Source organism: Bos grunniens, chromosome 6 (assembly GCF_055505025.1).
Source record: "Bos grunniens cultivar Pamir isolate PY7600 chromosome 6, Bosgru_T2T1.0, whole genome shotgun sequence".
Lineage (NCBI taxonomy): Eukaryota > Metazoa > Chordata > Mammalia > Artiodactyla > Bovidae > Bos > Bos grunniens.
In genome coordinates this window covers 51,922,019-51,940,958 of record NC_141170.1, presented here as the reverse complement: position 1 = coordinate 51,940,958, position 18,940 = coordinate 51,922,019, and the positions used below count along the sequence as shown (strand labels likewise).

The following is an 18,940-nucleotide window of genomic DNA, read 5'->3' as shown; positions in this document are numbered from 1 at the left end:
CTAATGACCTTGTAGTCACCCAAGACAAACCTTGCAAGTAAGTTACCTTGGTTATTGAAACTGCCACCTAGTAATCTGGAATGATCTACCTCTTTCTTCAGTCTCTCCTTGTCCTCCGTATATGGGGGCCAGTTTCAGATTTCACTCGACGTGAATTAACAGAATGACACAATATAATATCTTTATAACACACTGATTATAACAGTGATGGGTGGTATCCTTTGAGGCTTGGACATAACATTTACCTGCAAAAAAAACCAGTGTGGAACTACAGCTCAGAGACCATAGTAGAACTGACTTTTTTGCTTCATTTACTCAAGAAGTGGTTATTGATACATCTACTAATTATAATAAGCACAGTGATGAATTTAACAATAGTCTAAGACCAACTGTTCCTCCAAAGTTCACAGTCTTGTAGGAGAGGTAAGATATGGACATAAATAACTACATTTTGAGATAGCAAATGATCAGCACTGTGAGGCTTACAGGAATTGAAAAGACAGGAAAACAATTTCTTGCTAGAAGATCACTTAAGACATTGTAGAGAACTAGCACTTGAACTAGCCATGATTCTCAGAAAAGTATCACTGAAAAGTCCTGTTATAATTTAAAAGAGTGATAAAATACACCCAGAGAGGTAAGGAGTTATGAATTTTCTTTGGCTTCCACAACAATGGAAAAGATTTCTTTGTTAAGGAGGTCACAAGAGCGGTGTAGGAGTGATCTTCTTGGGTGGCAAATGCACAGTGGCCTCAGTGCTATCTGAAATCCTATGGCCAAATACATCCCATTTAGTATTCATAAGTGAAGAATCAGCAGGGAAAGTGTCAGTGGCTCGTTTTATTATCTTATATAAGTTTATCAACAAGTGCCTGATCTCCAGAAACCATATTCATGATTAGTGCAAATGCTTTCTCCAGTGACTAGGAAATTGATTCCTTTTATGGAGGGGAGAAGAGGAAGAAATACTTAGAAGAAATTTAGAACTAAGAAATACTCAGAGGAAACCTCAGCCCTTTCCTCAGGTGTTTAACTTTTCTCTAGCATTCATAGCCACTTAAGACTATTACTGTAAATGCTGCATTAGTCAGAGGCCCTTTGAAAAGTGAAAGTGTTAGTCACTCAGTCTTTTTTTTCTTTCTTTTTTTTTTTTTTTTACTTTTTTTAAATTTTATTTTATTTTTAAACTTTACAAATTGTATCAGTTTTGCCAAATATCAAAATGAATCCGCCACAGGTATATATGTGTTCCCCATCCTGAACCCTCCTCCCTCCTCCCTCCCCATACCATCCCCCTGGGTCGTCCCAGTGCACTAGCCCCAAGCATCCAGTATCTTGCATCGAACCTGGACTGGCAACTCATTTCATACATGAGATTATACATGTTTCAATGCCATTCTCCCAAATCTTCCCACCCTCTCCCTCTGCAACAGAGTCCATAAGACTGTTCTATACATCTGACTCTTCGTGATCTCTTGGACTGTAGCTCACCAGGCTCCTCTGTCCATGGGATTTTCCAGGCAAAAATACTGGAGTGGGTTGCCATTTTCTTCTCTAGGGGATCTTCCCAGCCCAAGGATCAAGCCCAGATCTCCTGCACTGCAGGCAGATTCTTTACCATCTGAGCCACTGGGGAAGCCCTTGAGGTTCCTCTGAATATAATGCAACTTTCAGACTTTACTGTTGGGAGAATGAGGCCGGATGAGCTAAACCACTAAGACAATTCCTAAGTTTTATTTAGGTGGACTCAACAACCCTCTCTGCAGAAGGTACCCTCTTCAAGAATCTACCCTGCACATACTTGAAACTGTAAGCCAAGCATTCCAACAGTGCAAGTAGGGAGCAGTGCAACTGGTTGACCTGCACACATATTTCAAATATGTAGCTCTTATGGTTTACTAATCTTGTTGGTAAAGATTCATTTCTTATGTCTTAAAGACTACATTTATTTTAAAAGGTATCATGCTGGCTTACACATGCTGAATATAATCTACCTAACTAGAATATCTCGAGTCTCTGGTTCCATTGGGATATCTTCTCATTCATCTCTTTTACACTTTTAATTCTATTACGCTTGCCTCCTGGCATACTGATTAAACTATTTTCACAACAGCCATTCTGTCTCTTTTTTAAAGCATATAGTTTGCTTATAATGTGTAAGTTTCATATGTATAGCACAGTGACTCAGTTAATTGTGTGTATATACACACATACATATTCTTTTTCAGATTCTTTTCCCTTATCATTATTACTGAATATTGAGTATAGATCCTTGTATTATCTATAAAATAGATAACCAACAAGGACCTAGCTGTTGGTTATCTATTTCATATAAAGTAGTTTGGCTATGTTAATCCCAAACTCCTAATTTATCCCTACCCACCCCCTTCCCCTTTGGTAACCATAAGCTTGTTTTCTATGTCTGTGAGTTCATTTCTGTTTTGTAAATAAGTTCATTTGTATTTTTTTAGCTTCCACTTAGGAGCAATATCATATGATATTTGTCTTTGGCTTAATTATCATACTTGGTATGATAATTTCTAGGTCCATATGTTTGCTGCATGTGGCATTATTTCATTCTTTATATCTGAGTAATATTCCATTGTGTGTGCATGTTGAGAGATAGATATCACATCTTTATCCCTTCATCACAATAGCCATTCTCTGACACTTGCAGGACTTTGTCCATTGAATCTCTCTTCTGCCACTCTATCAACTCTCTCCTTTCTTCATTTCCCCTACATACCTTCTTTAAAATCTTTGGATTGTTATTTCAATGATACTCTTGCTAATGCCCTGAACCACTTTGCCCCCACTGGATTTTCTTCTCTCTAATCTTATAAAGGTCAACATGAGATGAATTCAACAATCTTCTCTATATATCTACACCTGGACAACTGAATGTGTGGCTGTAAAAAGTTACTCAACGGGACTAACTGATTGCTAGTTTAAAGTCTTCTCTATTCTCCTCAAACTATCTTTCTCTACTCTTCTGCCTTCTGCCCTCACTTTCAGAAAAGGATCCATCCCAATTCCCACCGAATGGAGAAAATAAAAACCATCAAATGGGAATTGCCTCAACACTGCCTGTTTTTACCATAAAGTTTTATTAGCAGACAGCTCTGTTCATGCATGTGTACACTGTTACAGCCGCTTTCCTGCTACAGCAACAGCACTGAATGGTTGCAACAAACCCATGTGGCCCACAAGGCCAAAAATATTTAGTATCAGGCCCTTTATAGGCAAAGTTTGCCAACTCCTGATACAGAGTATCACTGTATCCCTGCATCCATGGCCATTTTAATTATTATAAATCTTAATATGTTAGCCAAATCAAATTATAAATTCTTTTAAGAAAATCACATTATCTCTTACTAGGGCCCTTAGTAAAACCTGATACAATTGTACTGGTGGCAAACTGGCAATAAAAAAAGAAATTGCATAAGTATTGCTGTAATACATGGTTATTTCATAAAAACGTTCAAAGATAATCTTCAAAAAAAAATTATCCAGACTTTTAATGCATTAAACTTGAAGAAGAAAGGAAAGCACTAAGTTTCAGGGACGTTCAAACTTAAATAGGACTGCAACATGCATTATAAACTCTAAGGACCAACAGATATTCAGAAGATTATAAAGGAGAAAGTACAAATTTATTCCTGCTTCTGCAAAAACAGACAAAAATAATAGCATACAATGTACTTAATGTGCTTAGTCACTCAGTCATGTCCGACTCTTTGCTACCCTTTGGACTGTAACCCGCCAGGCTCCTCTGCCCATGGGATTTTCCAGGCAAGAATACTGGAGTGGTTTACCATTTCCTTCTCCAGGGGATCTTCCTGACCCAGGATCGAACCCACATCTCCTGTGTCTCCTGCATTGCAGGTGGATTCTTTTCCCACCGAGGCACTGGAGAAGCCTCAAATAATAGCATAAATAATACTAACTCAGTTGTATCTCTCTATATGTAAGCAAATATTGCCCTTTCTCATTAGTGTATGCCCAGCATTTAGAACAGTCAGGAATAGATTAATACCTGTTGAATAAATAGCTGAACTCAACCACCTAAACAAAAATTCTCTGTACATAACTATGTAAATAATCCCTTTTTAAAAAATGATATATGCCTCATAAGGCCTATTCTTAAATCATCCAAAAACACTTTAGGGAAGAGAATATATTTGATAAAATAATAAAAAATATTTCCTTTCAGGGAAAATATACTGAAATTTATAACATCAGTTTTTACTAGGACTATTTATTAGTACTTCTCCATACTCAAATTTCCTATCATGAACTTTGAAGTCAGTTAGAAAATGTTGTTTTAAAGTAAATCGTCATGGATTTTATTATCAGTCAGTTCAGTTCAGTCGCTTAGTCGTGTCCGACTCTTTGCGACCCCATGAATAGCAGCACGCCAGGCCTCCCTGTCCATCACCAACTCCCAGAGTGCACTCACTCTCACGTCCATCGAGTCAGTGATGCCATCCAGCCATCTCATCCTCTGTCGTCCCCTTCTCCTCCTGCCCCCAATCCCTCCCAGCATCAGAGTCTTTTCCAATGAGTCAACTCTTCGCATGAGGTGGCCAAAGTATTGGAGTTTCAGCTTTAGCATCATTCCTTCCAAAGAAATCCCAGGGCTGATCTCCTTCAGAATGGACTGGTTGGATCTCCTTGCAGTCCAAGGGACTCTCAAGAGTCTTCTCCAACACCACAGTTCAAAAGCATCAATTCTTCAGTGCTCAGCCTTCTTCACAGTCCAACTCTCACATCCATACATGACTACTGGAAAAACCATAGCCTTGACTAGATGGACCTCTGTTAGCAAAGTAATGTCTCTGCTTTTGAACATGCTATCTAGGTTGGTCATAACTTTCCTTCCAAGGAGTAAGCGTCTTTTCGTTTCATGGCTGCAGTCATCATCTGCAGTGATTTTGGAGCCCAGAAAAATAAAGTCTGACACTGTTTCCACTGGTTCCCCATCTATTTCCCATGAAGTGATGGGACTGGATGCCAAGATCTTCATTTTCTGAATGTTGAGCTTTAAGCCAACTTTTTCACTCTCCTCTTTCACTTTCATCAAGAGGCTTTTTAGTTCCTCTTCACTTTCTGCCATAAGTGTGGTGTCATCTGCATATCTGAGGTTATTGATATTTCTCCCGGCAATCTTGATTCCAGCTTGTGTTTCTTCCAGTCCAGCGTTTCTCATGATGTACTCTGCATATAAGTTAAATAAGCAGGGTGACAATATAGAGCCTTGACGTACTCCTTTTCCTATTTGGAACCACTCTGTTGTTCCATGTCCAGTTCTAACTGTTGCTTCCTGACCTGCATACAGATTTCTCAAGAGGCAGGTCAGGTGCTTTGGTATTCCCATCTCTTTCAGAATTTTCCACAGTTTATTGTGATCCACACAGTCAAAGGCTTTGGCATAGTCAATAAAGCAGAAATAGATGTTTTTCTGGAACACTCTTACTTTTTCCATGATCCAGCGGATGTTGGCAATTTAATCTCTGGTTCCTCTGCCTTTTCTAAAACCAGCTTGAACATCATGAAGTTCACCGTTCATGTATTGCTGAAGCCTGGCTTGGAGAATTTTGAGCATTACTTTACTAGCATGTAAATATTTTTCAACACTACCTATGTTAAGGACATTAAAAGAAGTAGCCTTGTAACTCTGTTAACCCCATACATCAGTGATCCCCAGACATTCTATGTTCATGGTACCATCAGTGTCTAGATACTATTTTCAGTGGACCTAGGCCAAAAGAAGTGCCTAATGGTTCCATTTGTTAAGTAGCTTCATCCAACAATTTTGTAAGTACTTATATCCTAAAAATTTGGTAAACATTTGAAAAACTACTACACATAAGTTAAAATTTTTAAATATTTTCATGCCATTCTTAACCACGATTACTTCCCATCTTGGGATGTATGCATCTGTTGAGCACTGCTCAACACTTTAACCTCAGAATCAGATTGAAAAACACCCCCACACATTGCCTGTTCCGAGTCGATTCTTGCCTGGTACAACTTTCTACACAGCAACCACCAAGCACCCAGATTTACGAAGATAGAATGACCTCAAAAGGAATAAAGCACAATCCCACATTGAAAGTGTGAACTATGTCAAGCTAGTATTTCATTTGGTAACCAAAAAATGTCAAGTATCACCAGTTTTCCCTCAAAAATTGAAAACTACCAGCAGCCTCTGTGAATCACTGCAGTGTCACGGGGTACTTTATCACATAGTTTCAAAATCATGGTTCAAGACTATTTCTCCCACATAAATCTACATAAATCCCAATCCTTAAAGAAGTAACTCAAACTCCATCTCATTCAGGAAGCCTTCCTTGACTACCCAGACAGAAGCAATCTCTCTCTGCCTCATCTGAGTTTCTGGTAGAGAAAGAGACTGACTCCCAGCATCTATTCTTTCCTTTGATCTTAGAAACAGAACCCTACATTTAGAATAAAGACACCATTTCCCAGTCTCTTCTAGAGTTGTGTGAGGCCATGTGGTCAAGCTCTGGACCATGGGATGAATTTTGAAATGGTCAATGTGACTTCCAGGAAGTATTTTCCAAGACAGGGGTATTGTCTTTCCTCTTTCCTGTTGGCTGGAATAAGACGAGCTACCCACTCCAGTATTCTTGGGCTTCCCTAGTGGTTCAGATAGTAAAGAATCCACAAGCAATGTGGGAGACCTGGGTTTTATCCCTGGGTTGTGAAGGTCCCCTGGAGGAGGGCATGGCAACCCACTCCAGTATTCTTGCCTGGAGAATCCCCATGAACAGAGGAGTCTGGCGGGCTACAGTCCATGGGGTCACAAAGAGTCAGACACGACTGAGCAACTAAGCACAGCACTTATGTCATCAATCGGGATAAGTCAAGAAGAAAAATTTACAACTTAGTGATTTGTAAATGAAAATTGCAAATCTGTAATTTACTAAGTAAAGTGTGACAGCCAAAATGTTTTCAAATAGGGATTAGTAGACAGCAAACCATACAAAATAAGGTTGGTCCTACCTTCTTTCCCCACATCCTCACCTTTCCCCTTCAAAATGCCACACTGACCCAAATGATCTTTTCAAAACGCTCATGTGGATGCGTCACCTGCCTACATAAAACCCTCCAGAGACCTGAAAGACAAAAACCAGTTTTCCTAACATGTTCTGGAAGACAGTGCTTCTCAGACTTCAATGGGCACATGAATCACATGCAGAGAGTCTGATCCAGTAGCTTTGGGGGTGGTGGGGCGGGGCTTGAGATTCTGCATTTCTTACCAGCTCCCAGATGATGCTGATGAGGGTGGTGTAAGGACCACACTTTGAGTATCAGGATATGGAGACTCTCTAGGTGTGCCCCGCCTACACCAGGTTAATTACAGCAGTTCATTACTTTACACCACTCAAGCCCATCCCCTTCTCTCCATACCAGCCACCTGGGTCCTCTCAGTTCCCCATTATCACTCTTTGCCTGGACTGGCCTCCCTCCATCCCCAACCTTTGGTAGTCACACAGCAGTCACCCTTACACATCAACTCATGACCCACGCTGGTTCTGGTCTTTCTGTCCTATATCCCAGTTATCATTTACATTTATTTGTTTGAATATTAGATTATGTTGATTATTCCTGGTAGACTGTAGACTCTATGAGGTCAGGGACCAAGTTGGGTTTTGCTTCTCATTGTAGCCCCAGTATTTTTAAAGGGCCTGGCTTATAGCACATACTTCATAAAAATATCAAAAATAATGGATAAACTCTTCTACTACACCTGCCCATTGTCAGAAGAGTCTTAAAAATACAAGGAATTGAATGCTGCTGCTCCATGTGTGAATAACTATTACAGTAATTATAATAGTAATAGTATAGGCAGAAACCCATTGACCTTTTTCTGTGAGCCAGGCATTCCTCTAAATGTGTCAGATACAGAAATACTCAGGACAGCTCTACTGAGTGGGTGCTATCACCATACCCATTTACAGAAGAGGAATGTGAGGGTCTTTGTAAGTAATTAAAATAATTCATGCTAATCAACAAAAACTGCAGAATCTAAACGGATTCCCTTTGCTGAAATTCTGAAGGTGGCTAGAGATCCATGGTTTTTAATTTGGCTTGAATTCTAGATCACAGCTTTTGGAGCTTCCTGGAACACATCATCTACCCTCCAGATCTGTCTACAAAGACAGACTGAGGTTTTCCCCACTGAGCCACGCAGAGCTGACCTCAGGTGACCCCAAACCTACGCAGGACCAGATCTCATAATGGAGCCATTGCAGGGTAAGCAAGACTTCTTCCTGAGTCTCCATGCTTCTGCCCCTCCTTGCAAGTCAGACACAGCCTAATGGAGGATGACCACTCACGGCAGTTGGACAATGAGAGCTACGTCTTAGAAACAGCCTCTCTGTGGTATTATTTCTAGAGCTCACATTTCAAAATTATTTTTAAAACTAATCTAATTATCTAATAAAGTCTTAATTATGTGGAATCTTTACAGAAGTTTACTATTCTCCACCTTTTGTAGACATGGAAAATAAGAAAATAAGCAAATTATAAAGAATTTATAAAATACTGCCAGAGAATGAAATGGAATTCCAGAAAATGTGAAATCTTCTACAACTTCCACAGCTTCAAATGTTTTGCCCTGAGAATGACATGTAAGTACTGGCCTTGATCATCAGTTCCCAAAGATGCTGGATGCTTTAAGACAGTGCAAGAAAAATCATTTTCAATAGCAAAGATTGAAACAGAAAAGAGGTTCAAGTTTATATTTAATAACATCAACAACAATTAACAACAACAACAAAAATTCCAAAGTTTGGCTAAACATATGCAATTTCAGCCTACAAGAGCTCTAGAATTTATAATATTCACCAAATGATACCATCCACAAAGAGATTAACATCAGCTTACTACTTTTAAGGTACAGCATCAAATATAAGAGATATGCTAATATTTTTATTTCAAATAGGACATGTTTAAATTACAAAGATCAGACAAACTTGAAGTTGTATATAAACTGTTTCTCATCAACAGAATATTTAAAAATGTGAAGGGTAATTCTACCTTTATAATGTGATGCTATATTATGGATTTTATGAAACAAATGATTATATTCTTAAATCCAATTGTGAAATTATGTATACTTGGTTAGTACAGGATGATTAAGTAACAGTCTGAACTTCAGGTGCACAAATATTACTGCACAAAGTTTATCCTAATCCATACATCAATCTGGATTTAGTAAAATTCTATTCATAGCTGTCAACTTTATGATATGGTCTAGTCAAAATAAGAAAATATTCTTAAACCAAAATGAATGTGCACATTTAATGGATGGGGTTGTATGTAAAATCATGGTAGAATTCTGTGACCATCTGTCCTACACAAAAAATTTGCTTACAATGTTAAAAACAATTAAGAACAATACATCCAAAGGCCATACCATGTACTTGGTTTGAGGCTCACTGAGCACCCTGATTCTTTAGACAGGAAGGTGGTGGACTGCACAGGCCTTCATACTTGCTGTTACCAGAGAACAGCCTGCCATGAGCACAAGGTCACTCCAGCTGGTGTAGCCTGCACCAGGCAGGGAGCTCCCTCTAAACTCTGTGGAGATGTTACACTGTCATATCATGGTCCTCATGGTCATGGTCCTGAGAAAAGGCAGACACTAAGACTCCCCCAACTGCCAGCCAGCCTGGAACAGTATCCTGCACACAATCACCAGTCCCAAATGCGATGTAAATTGTTGTTTCAGTGTTAGAGATGGAGTATCTCCAAACTACCTCCACTCTCTGTACACGGAGTAAAAATGAGCCAATGTTATCCACTTATTTTAGAAAGGAAAATCTGCCCCTGCTAGATGCTTTCCTCTGTCCTCAATAAACTGAAACCACTCCTTACATGAATCAAGAGTAGATTGGCTGAATATAAGATCAATCATCTAGCTATTTCTCAAACCAGGCATCTCTCAATCCTCACTTCCACTGTCAAGAAGCAAAAGGTCTCCCAAATCACCCATCAGTGAAGCACACCAAACCCAAATGTCTTTTGTTGTGATGTTTGTTTTTAATGCCCCAAGAGGCCTGAAGAACAAGCATCTGGTTTCTGGTTTTTAGTAAGTCTTTTCATCCCATTTTCTGGCATTTAATTGAAGTATATAAAGTTCAAATAACTCATGCACTCTTTCAAAATGGAATTACTCAATTCACACCAGAACACATGGTTCTGCAAGCCAATCTTGCCCACATTTTCTCCTTTGAAAATTAACAGCATCAACTGGTCCTCCCTCGAGTTTCCTAGTCACACATCCCAGAATAGTTGTTCAATATGGAGACTAAATATCAACACGATATTTTTCCTGTCAAGAAGACCTGGTGATAATAATCCCATATCCAGACAGCATATCAATTCAGTGTTTGTTTGGAGGGCAGTGCTATTTAGCTCAAGTCTGAAACATGAGAGAAAAGACTGGAATGCTTCAGAAGCAATTTCTATGATACTGTCTCCACCACTGAAAATCTAGGTGAGCTTATAAAGTCATCGCCCTGTCCCAACCATATATTCATATCTGTAAATAAAGGATAAAAAATAAATGCCTTGCTCCAACCACAAATATTCCAACAATAAAATGAAATTGACAAAGCAAAAGAAAAGTAAGGAAATAGTGATAATAACATTTCTTTCAACTTTAGAAAGCTGTAGGAGTCTTGATTTTTCTTGAACACACAGCATGAAATTTGTTCAAATCAGTCTCCCTGGAGGAAAGTTATAACCTTTGTTGAAGTGAGGCGATGTCTTCAAAGGCAACATGAGAACTTTGAAGGTAAACCCCATTTTCTTTAGAGCCCAGTGGGAGTGTCACATGCCTGTGATAGTTTCTGAAGATGATCTTGGAAAGAAACAGCAGGCAACCCCCCACCTAGATGAGGCAGATAAATGAGACCCCATGTCCTCTTTTGAGATGGCTTTGCCCCCAATCTCAAATATGTCAATGATATCATTTTATAGCAGATACAAATCTTGAAGTAATAAAAGGCTCCTGTTAAGACAGATACAATATCAGAACTCTTTCTGCATATATTGCAGAGTCTTAAAGGTCCCTCCTTTTTTTCAGTATGTATTTTTTGAAACAATGAAGACTACAGAGTGGGGGGGAAAAGGAGAGTTGTGCTTTCCATCCTTCAGGAAATTAAATATTTGACATTTACTAATTAAAATATTCTGAATTTCACATCCTGATTACAAGTTATTTCATTTCTAAGGAAGCTGTGGCATAATTCAGAGGAACCTCAGATTTCCAAATGAAGCCAAACCTATCTTTTGTGTAGCATGAAGGAAGCTATTGAATTTGTGCCCATTGTAGACACCGAATTGACTCGCTGATCTAATAATGATGGAAATCTTGTGACTTTCAAAAATTGAAACTGATTGGCAGAGTGGAGAACTACAAACCTAACTTTCTACAGCTGAAAACAATCAGGGAATGCATATAAGACAAAATAGATTTATACTCTACAACAATTCATTTCAGGCATTTCAATGCAAAGTAAAACATAAACAGATGTTGAAGACAACCTACTGAACCTACCTGCTGAATTTTGTAGTAAAGAAAAAAAAAAAGTACAAGTAAGGTTCTTATGCATTAGATGGAGCAGCAATTTCTTTCTGAATACCTGGAGCAAAAGGGTGGATTTCAAACTCAACATTCATCATATATGTTGCTGTATTTCATGAAGATCTAATTGGACAATATAGAGATGGTATGCACGGAGGTTTCCATTACCAAAAAAAAAAAGCCTGTTTCATGTTAGACATCTCATGAATTTGGTTTAGTCCATTCATGCTTATTGAGCACCTATTTTGTGCACAGCCAAGCTGTAAGTATAGAAGACAAGAAAGACGGTCCTCACCCTCTGGGAGCTGACAGCCTACTTCCACCATATACAGCATCATGGGTAACTTCAAGACTGTATGACAGGACAGTCACACGGTTTGCAGAAAGGACTACAAGTTAACCATGGGGCAGAGGGAACCAGGACACGCTTAGTCCACGTTGTTATAAGCTGCATTCAGGTCCATGGAAAGAAATTAACAAGAAGTGGAACCAATTCTTCAGATACACAGAGCTTGTTTACAAGTGTTGCAGTCCTCCATTAGTTCAGTTCAGTCGCCCAGTCCTGTCCAACTTTGAGACCCCATGAACTGCAGCATGCCAGGCTTCCCTGTCCATCACCAACTCCTGGAGCTTACTCAAATTCATGTCCATTGAGTCAGTGATGCCATCCAACCATCTCATCCTCTATCAGACCCTTCTCCTCCCACATTCCATCTTTCCCAGCATCAGGGTCTTTTCAAATGAGTCAGTTATTTGCACCAGGTGGCCAAAGTACTGGAGTTTCAGCTTTAGCATCAGTCCTTCCAATGAATATTCAGGACTGATTTCCTTTAGGATGGACTGGTTAGATCTCCTTGCAGTCCAAGGGACTCTCAAAGTCTTCTCCAACACTACAGTTCAAAAGCATCAATTCTTTAGCGCTCAGCTTTCTTTATAGTCGAACTCTCACGTCCATATATGACTACTGGAAAAACCATAACTTTGACTAGACAGACCTTTGTTGGCAAAGTAATGTCTCTGCTTTTTAACATGTTGTCTAGGTTGGTCATAACTTTTCTTCCAACGAGCAAGCGTCTTTTAATTTCATAGCTGCAGTCACCATCTGCAGTGATTTTGGAGCCCAGAAAAATAGTCTCTCACTGTTCCCATTGTTTCCCCATCTACTTGCCATGAAGTGATGGGACCAGATGCCATGATCTTAGGTTTCTGAATGTTGAACTTTAAGCCAACTTTTTACTCTCCTCTTTCAATTTCATCAAGAGGCTCTTTAGTTCTTCTTTGCTTTCTGCCATAAGGGTGGTGTCATCTATATATCTGAGGTTATTGATATTTCTCCTGGCAATCTTGATTCCAGCTTTTACTTCATCCAGCCCAGTGTTTCTCATGATGTACTCTGTATACAAGTTAAATAAACAGATTGACAATATATAGCTTTGATGTACTCCTTTCCTGATCTGGAACCAGTCTGTTGTTCCATAGCCAGTTCTAACTGTTGCTTCTTGACCTGCATACATATTTCTCAGGAGGCAGGTCAGGTGGTCTGGTATTCCCGTCTCTTTAAGAATTTTCCAGTTTGTTGTGATCCACACAGTCAAAGGCTTTGGCATAGTCAATAAAGCAGGAGTAGATGTTTTTCTGGAACTCACTTGCCTTTTCAATGATCCTAACAGATGTTGGCAATTTGATTTCTGGTTCCTCTGCCTTTTCTAAATCCAGCTTGAACATCTGGAAGTTCATGGTTCACATACTGTTGAAGCCTAGCTTGGAGAATTTTGAGCATTACTTTGCTAGTGTGTGAGATTAGTGCAATTGTGCAGTAGTTTGAGCATTCTTTGGCATTGCCTTTCTTTGGAATTGGAATGAAAACTGATCTTTTCCAGTCCTGTGGCCACTGCTGTGTTTTCCAAATTTGCTGGCATATTGAGTGCGGCACTTTCACAGCATTATCTTTTAGGATCTAAAATAGGTTAACTGGAATTCCATCACCTCCACTAGCTTTATTTGTAGTGATGCTTCGTAAGGCCCACTTACTTCACATTCCAGGATGTCTGGCTCTAGGTGAGTGATCACACTGTTGTGATTATCTGGGTCATGAAGATCTTTTTTGTATAGTTCTGTGTATTCTTGACACCTCTTCTTAATATCTTCTACTTCTGTTAGCTCCATTTTTGTCCTTTATTGAGCCCATCTTTGCATGAAATGTTCCCTTGGTATCTCTAATTTTCTTGAAGAGATCTCTAGTCTTTCACATTCTATTGTCCTCCATCTCATGGTTCTAATTCACTCTAAATGTGTTCATTAACCTCTGACACTGGTTCTAGATTTTAGAGACCTAATTCATCGATTTCATCAGAGAATGGCAGTTGGTTTTGCTACAAAACAAACAAAAGAGAATGCAAGCCTTTATCTTCATGTAGTCCATCTTCTTGACGTGAAGTAAGAACACAATTCAACAAAACTTTTGCAAATACAAAGCTAAAACAGCAATTCAAAAGGCCTGTGCAATTGAATGTCCTGACTCTACAGAAGCAGTTTAACTCAGGAAGTCAATGTGGAATGGTTTGAAAAACACACTTCAGTCTTATCTTCAGACCAATGAATTGATGAAGTGAAGGAAGAGATTTCCTTAAGAGAAAGACTGAGGTTTGAGCAGATAGGCGGAGCAGATAGGAAGGAGAAAATGTGACTCTAAAGATCTAAACATATCAATATAGAAAGACAAAGAGTTATAACCAGTCTAATACCCTTAGACTGTTAGAAAGAGGAGATGTTCTTAGCAGTTACTAGATGATAATATATGGCTGGAACCTGAAGAAATCAAACAGAGGAAGAAGGGCAGGCTCTCAAAGAATAAATGAATTGACTGCCCCCAAGGAGGCAAGAACCTGAGAAATTACTGAAAGCCTCTTAAAGCTTCCCTCGTAGTTTAGATGATAAAGGATCTGCCTGCAATGCAGGAGACCTGGGTTCGATCCCTGGGTTAGGAAGACCCTGTGGAGAGGGAACAGCAACTCACCCCAGTATTCTTGCCTGGAGAATTCCACAGACAGAGGAGCTTGGTGGGCAATAGTCCATGGGGTTGGAAAGAGTTGGACACGACTGAGCGACTAACACTTTCACACTTTCTTAAAGCTGCAGATAGTTCATTACAAGAATAATTAGGGGGCTTTCCCAGTGGCTCAATGGTAAAGAATCTGCCTGCCAATGTAGGAGATTTGATCCTTAATCAGTGAAGATCCTACATGTTCCAGAGTAACTAAGCCCACACGCCACAACTATTGAGCCTTTGCTCTAGAGCTCAGGAGCCACAACTACTGAGCCCATGTGCCACAACTATTGAAGTCCACATGCCCTAGAGCCCATGCTCCACAACAAGAGAAAACACTGCAATGAGAAGCCTGTGTGCTGCAACTAGAGAGCAGCCCCTCACCCCTACCCTGCTCTTTGCATCTAGAGAAAAGCCCCGTGCCCCAGTCATGATCTAGCACAGCCAAAAATAAAATTATTTTTTAATAAAGAATAATTAGGGAACCAAGCCTTCAAGACTGGACAGCTAAGTCAAGCAGCTATTGAAAATCTAGATATACTGGATGGGGTAAGATTTAGAAAATCCAGATAACATATATCCTTCTAAAAGTCTTTAGCATCAAGTTTCAGTCTGACAGAATTATTATAGGTGAGTACATAAATATTGTGTATATACTTACTGAATGTTATAGAAAATTGATAGAAATAAGAGAAAACACAGCGAAGATGAAACACTTTAAAAGGGAGCTGGGCAGTCCATAACAGACTGAGTCCAAGCCTAGTTTAGAAGAGGACCATCGAAGAACACCTCTTGGATAGAAATTAATGAACTGGGGAGGTTTATTTGAAATGGAAGGTTTTGGCAGACCCTGAATTCACTGAGCATATTTCTGGCTATGGGAGTCCTTGTAGGGGAAAGTTTAGAAGAGTAAGAAAGGGAGAAAGTGTTGGCCAGGAAGCAAAAAGCAAGCCCAGCAAGGAGTACAGACCTACATGAAATACAAATGAAGAATAACCAAACTCAAACAGGTTGAAGGCTTTCAAACTTAGTGAGGTCTCCCTAGAAGAGGAGGGAACAAACAGAGACAAAAACAGTCTAGGAAAGAAAATATCTTTCTAATTAGTAACATAGACTCTAATATGAGGAAATGACCATTCCTAGCAAGCAATACCGGAGAAGGCAATGGCACCCCACTCCAGTACTCTTGCCTGGAAAATCCCACAGATGGAGGAGCCTGGTGGGCGCAATCCATGGGGTCACTAAGAGTCAGACATGACTGAGCAACTTCACTTTCACTTTTCACTTTCACACATTGGAGAAGGAAATGGCAACCCACTCCAGTGTTCTTGCCTGGAGAATCCCAGGGATGGGGGAGCCTGGTGGGCTGCCATCTCAGGGGTCGCACAGAGTCAGACATAACTGAAGCAACTTAGCAGCAGCAGCAAGCAATACAATGATAAGGGAGGGATAAGGAGGGAATCAGAGTCCTTAAAAAATGTGAAAGATGATGGGAGAGGAGAAATGATCCCATCAACCTTACCCCGATGAAGGGTTTCACATGGTCCTGATACAGAAGCAAAGACCAGAGGCACAACACATGTTATCTGTGGACACTGAATACCCACAACTGAGTGTGTTCTTTTTTGTAAGATCCCACCAGCCTCTAGTTCATCATTCTGGCTGGCTTTCCTGCCCTTAGCATCTGTGAAACACCAAGGAAACCCAACACAGTCATGTCCTCTTTGGTTTAGCCAGTTCTAGGTTTTCCACTTTGGAGAAGGAAATGGCAACCCACTCCAGTGTTCTTGCCTGGAGAGTCCCAGGGACGGGGGAGCCTGGTGGGCTGCCGTCTACGGGGTCACACGGAGTCAGACACGACTGAAGCAACTTAGCAGCAGCAGCAGAGAAGGCAATGGCACTTCAATCCAGTACTCTTGCCCGGAAAATCCCATGGACAGAGAAGGCTGGTAGGCTGCAGTCCATGGGGTCGCTAGGAGTCGGACACGACTGAGCGACTTCACTTTCACTTTTCACTTTCATGCATTGGAGAGGGAAATGGCAACCCACTCCAAGGTTCTTGCCTGGAGAATACCAGGGATGGGAGAGCCTGGTGGGCTGCCATCTATGGGGTCACACAGAGTCAGACAGGACTGAAGAGTCTTAGCAGCTTAGCAGCAAGTTTTCCGCAACTTATAAGCAACGGAGTCCTATCAAATATAGAATACCTCCCAAAAATTTTAGACACAGTCCAGGAGATTCCAACTGCCATGACCACCTCAAGGCTAGAAAAGTAGTCTCTCTCAGGATGTTTTCTGAGTCTACAAAGTACAAAAGTGGAACCAAGAGTGTGGACTCCCAGAAGTGTAACTTCCCTCCCAAATCTAACCACCAATGGTTCCTTCAACTATTGTTTAGGCCAAAATTAGGCCAATTTAAATATATAGCTGCATTCACAAGAAAGAATGAAATCCTTTAGGGCAAGAAAAGACAAGGAAACTGAAATCCAGGGCATGAAGTGTGAAAATTGAGGCTGAGAGTTCTGGCAATTAGGAGTGCAGGGAGAAATGGGTTCTGGACCTCAAAATAGGCCCAGTTCACTTGGGTCTTCGGTTTGGATGCTAAGGAAGGAACCTGAGAAAAGGTCTAGGCTGAGAGTTGGAGCTGAGAGCCTTGACTCAAGCCAGGATGCCCAGAGGAAACGTTTCTAGAACACATTCTAGAAACGTTTCCTCTTGGTTAGCCCAAGAAAAGGACCAAAAGAAATATACCTGTAAAAGGGAAACAAGTTAAAAGCTCTTATGAAAATATAAAAAAATTCCTAGCCTGTCTCATGAGCAGGGCTTGGCATCAAATTTATATGATAGTCAAGGTGTACAATTCTGAAGCTATGAAACTAATATAAAAATATATTAGACTGGAGATTCTACTAGGTGCCTGTCAGAAGAAAACTAAAACCACTCTGATATCCATGTAACCCTTCCCCATCCTGAAAAATTAGCTCATTAAAAAAAAAAAAAAATGACTAGCTCATGAGAAAGTGATCTTCCAAATTGTGTTAAGATGTGAAGGTAGAGAAATGGGCAAGCAAATAGCTCCTGTCCTCATGGAACACACACTCAACCAGAGAAGAAACAGTAAATAGCTATACAAATAGTCACCTAATTCCAATTGTGATAAGTGCTATATAGACAAAACACTAGGTACAGAATTTGTGGTAATACAAAAAAAAAAAAAAAATCCCCAAACTTGCCTTTTTTGTTAAAATGTAATATGTTCTTTGTAAATGACATGACTAATAAGGGAGTTAATATTTAAAATATATAAACAGCTCAACATCAAAATAACAAGCAACCCAATTTAAAAATGGGCAGAAAGACCTGAATAGACATTTTTTCCAAAGAGGACATGCCAATGGCCAACAGGTACATGAAATGATGTGCCACATTGTTAATCATCAGGGAACTGCAAATCAAAACCTCAATGAAAAGAAAAAAAACCCACAATGCAATATCACCTCACTCCTGTCAGAACGGTTATCATCAAAAATAACAAATGTTGGCAAGGATGAGGAGAAAAAGAGACCCTCGTACACTGTTGGTAAAATATAAATTGTTGCAGCCACTGTGGAGAATAGCATGAAAGTTTCTCAAAAAACTAAAAAAAAACTACCATGCTGCTGCTGCTAAGTCGCTTCAGTCGTGTTCGACTCTGTGTGACCCCAGAGACGGCCATCAGTTCAGTTCAGTCACTCAGTTGTGTCCGACTCTTTGCGACCCCATGAATCGCAGCACGCCAGACCTCCCTGTACATCACTAACTCCAGGAGTTCGCTCAAACTCACGTCCATCGAGTCGGTGATGCCATCCAGCCATCTCATCCTCTGTCATCCCCTTCTCCCCCTCCCAGCATCAGTCTTTTCCAATGAGTCAACTCTTCGAATGAGGTGGCCAAAGTACTGGAGTTTCAGCTTTAGCATCATTCCTTCTAAAGAACACCCAGGACTGATCTCCTTTAGAATGGACTGGTTGGATCTCCTTGCAGTCCAAGAGATTCTCAAGAGTCTTCTCCAACACCACAGTTCAAAAGCATCAATTCTTTAGCACTCAGCTCTCTTCACAGTCCAACTCTCACATCCATACATGACTACTGGAAAAACCATAGCCTTGACTAGACGGACCTTTGTTGGCAAAGTAATGTCTCTGCTTTTCAATATGCTATCTAGGAGACGGCCATATGACCCAGCAATTTCAATTCTGGGTATATATCTGACAGAAACAAAAACACTAATAC

The 18,940-nt window shown here is 40.1% G+C and overlaps 1 protein-coding gene across 5 annotated transcripts in view; it reads right to left on the bottom strand.

Moving 5' to 3' along the window:
* CORIN (corin, serine peptidase) overlaps nucleotides 1-18,940 on the bottom strand; it is a 313,930-nt gene that overhangs the window by 261,974 nt on the left and 33,016 nt on the right. The window contains exon 1 of one of the 5 annotated variants that reach the window (XM_086405904.1): nucleotides 47-245. The exons of 3 other annotated variants lie outside the window; for them this stretch is intronic. The gene's annotated coding sequence lies outside the window, so the exon portion shown is untranslated. Of the gene's footprint in view, nucleotides 1-46; nucleotides 246-18,940 lie in introns of those variants that run through there. One more of the 5 variants, XM_086405906.1, reaches the window with a different exon arrangement.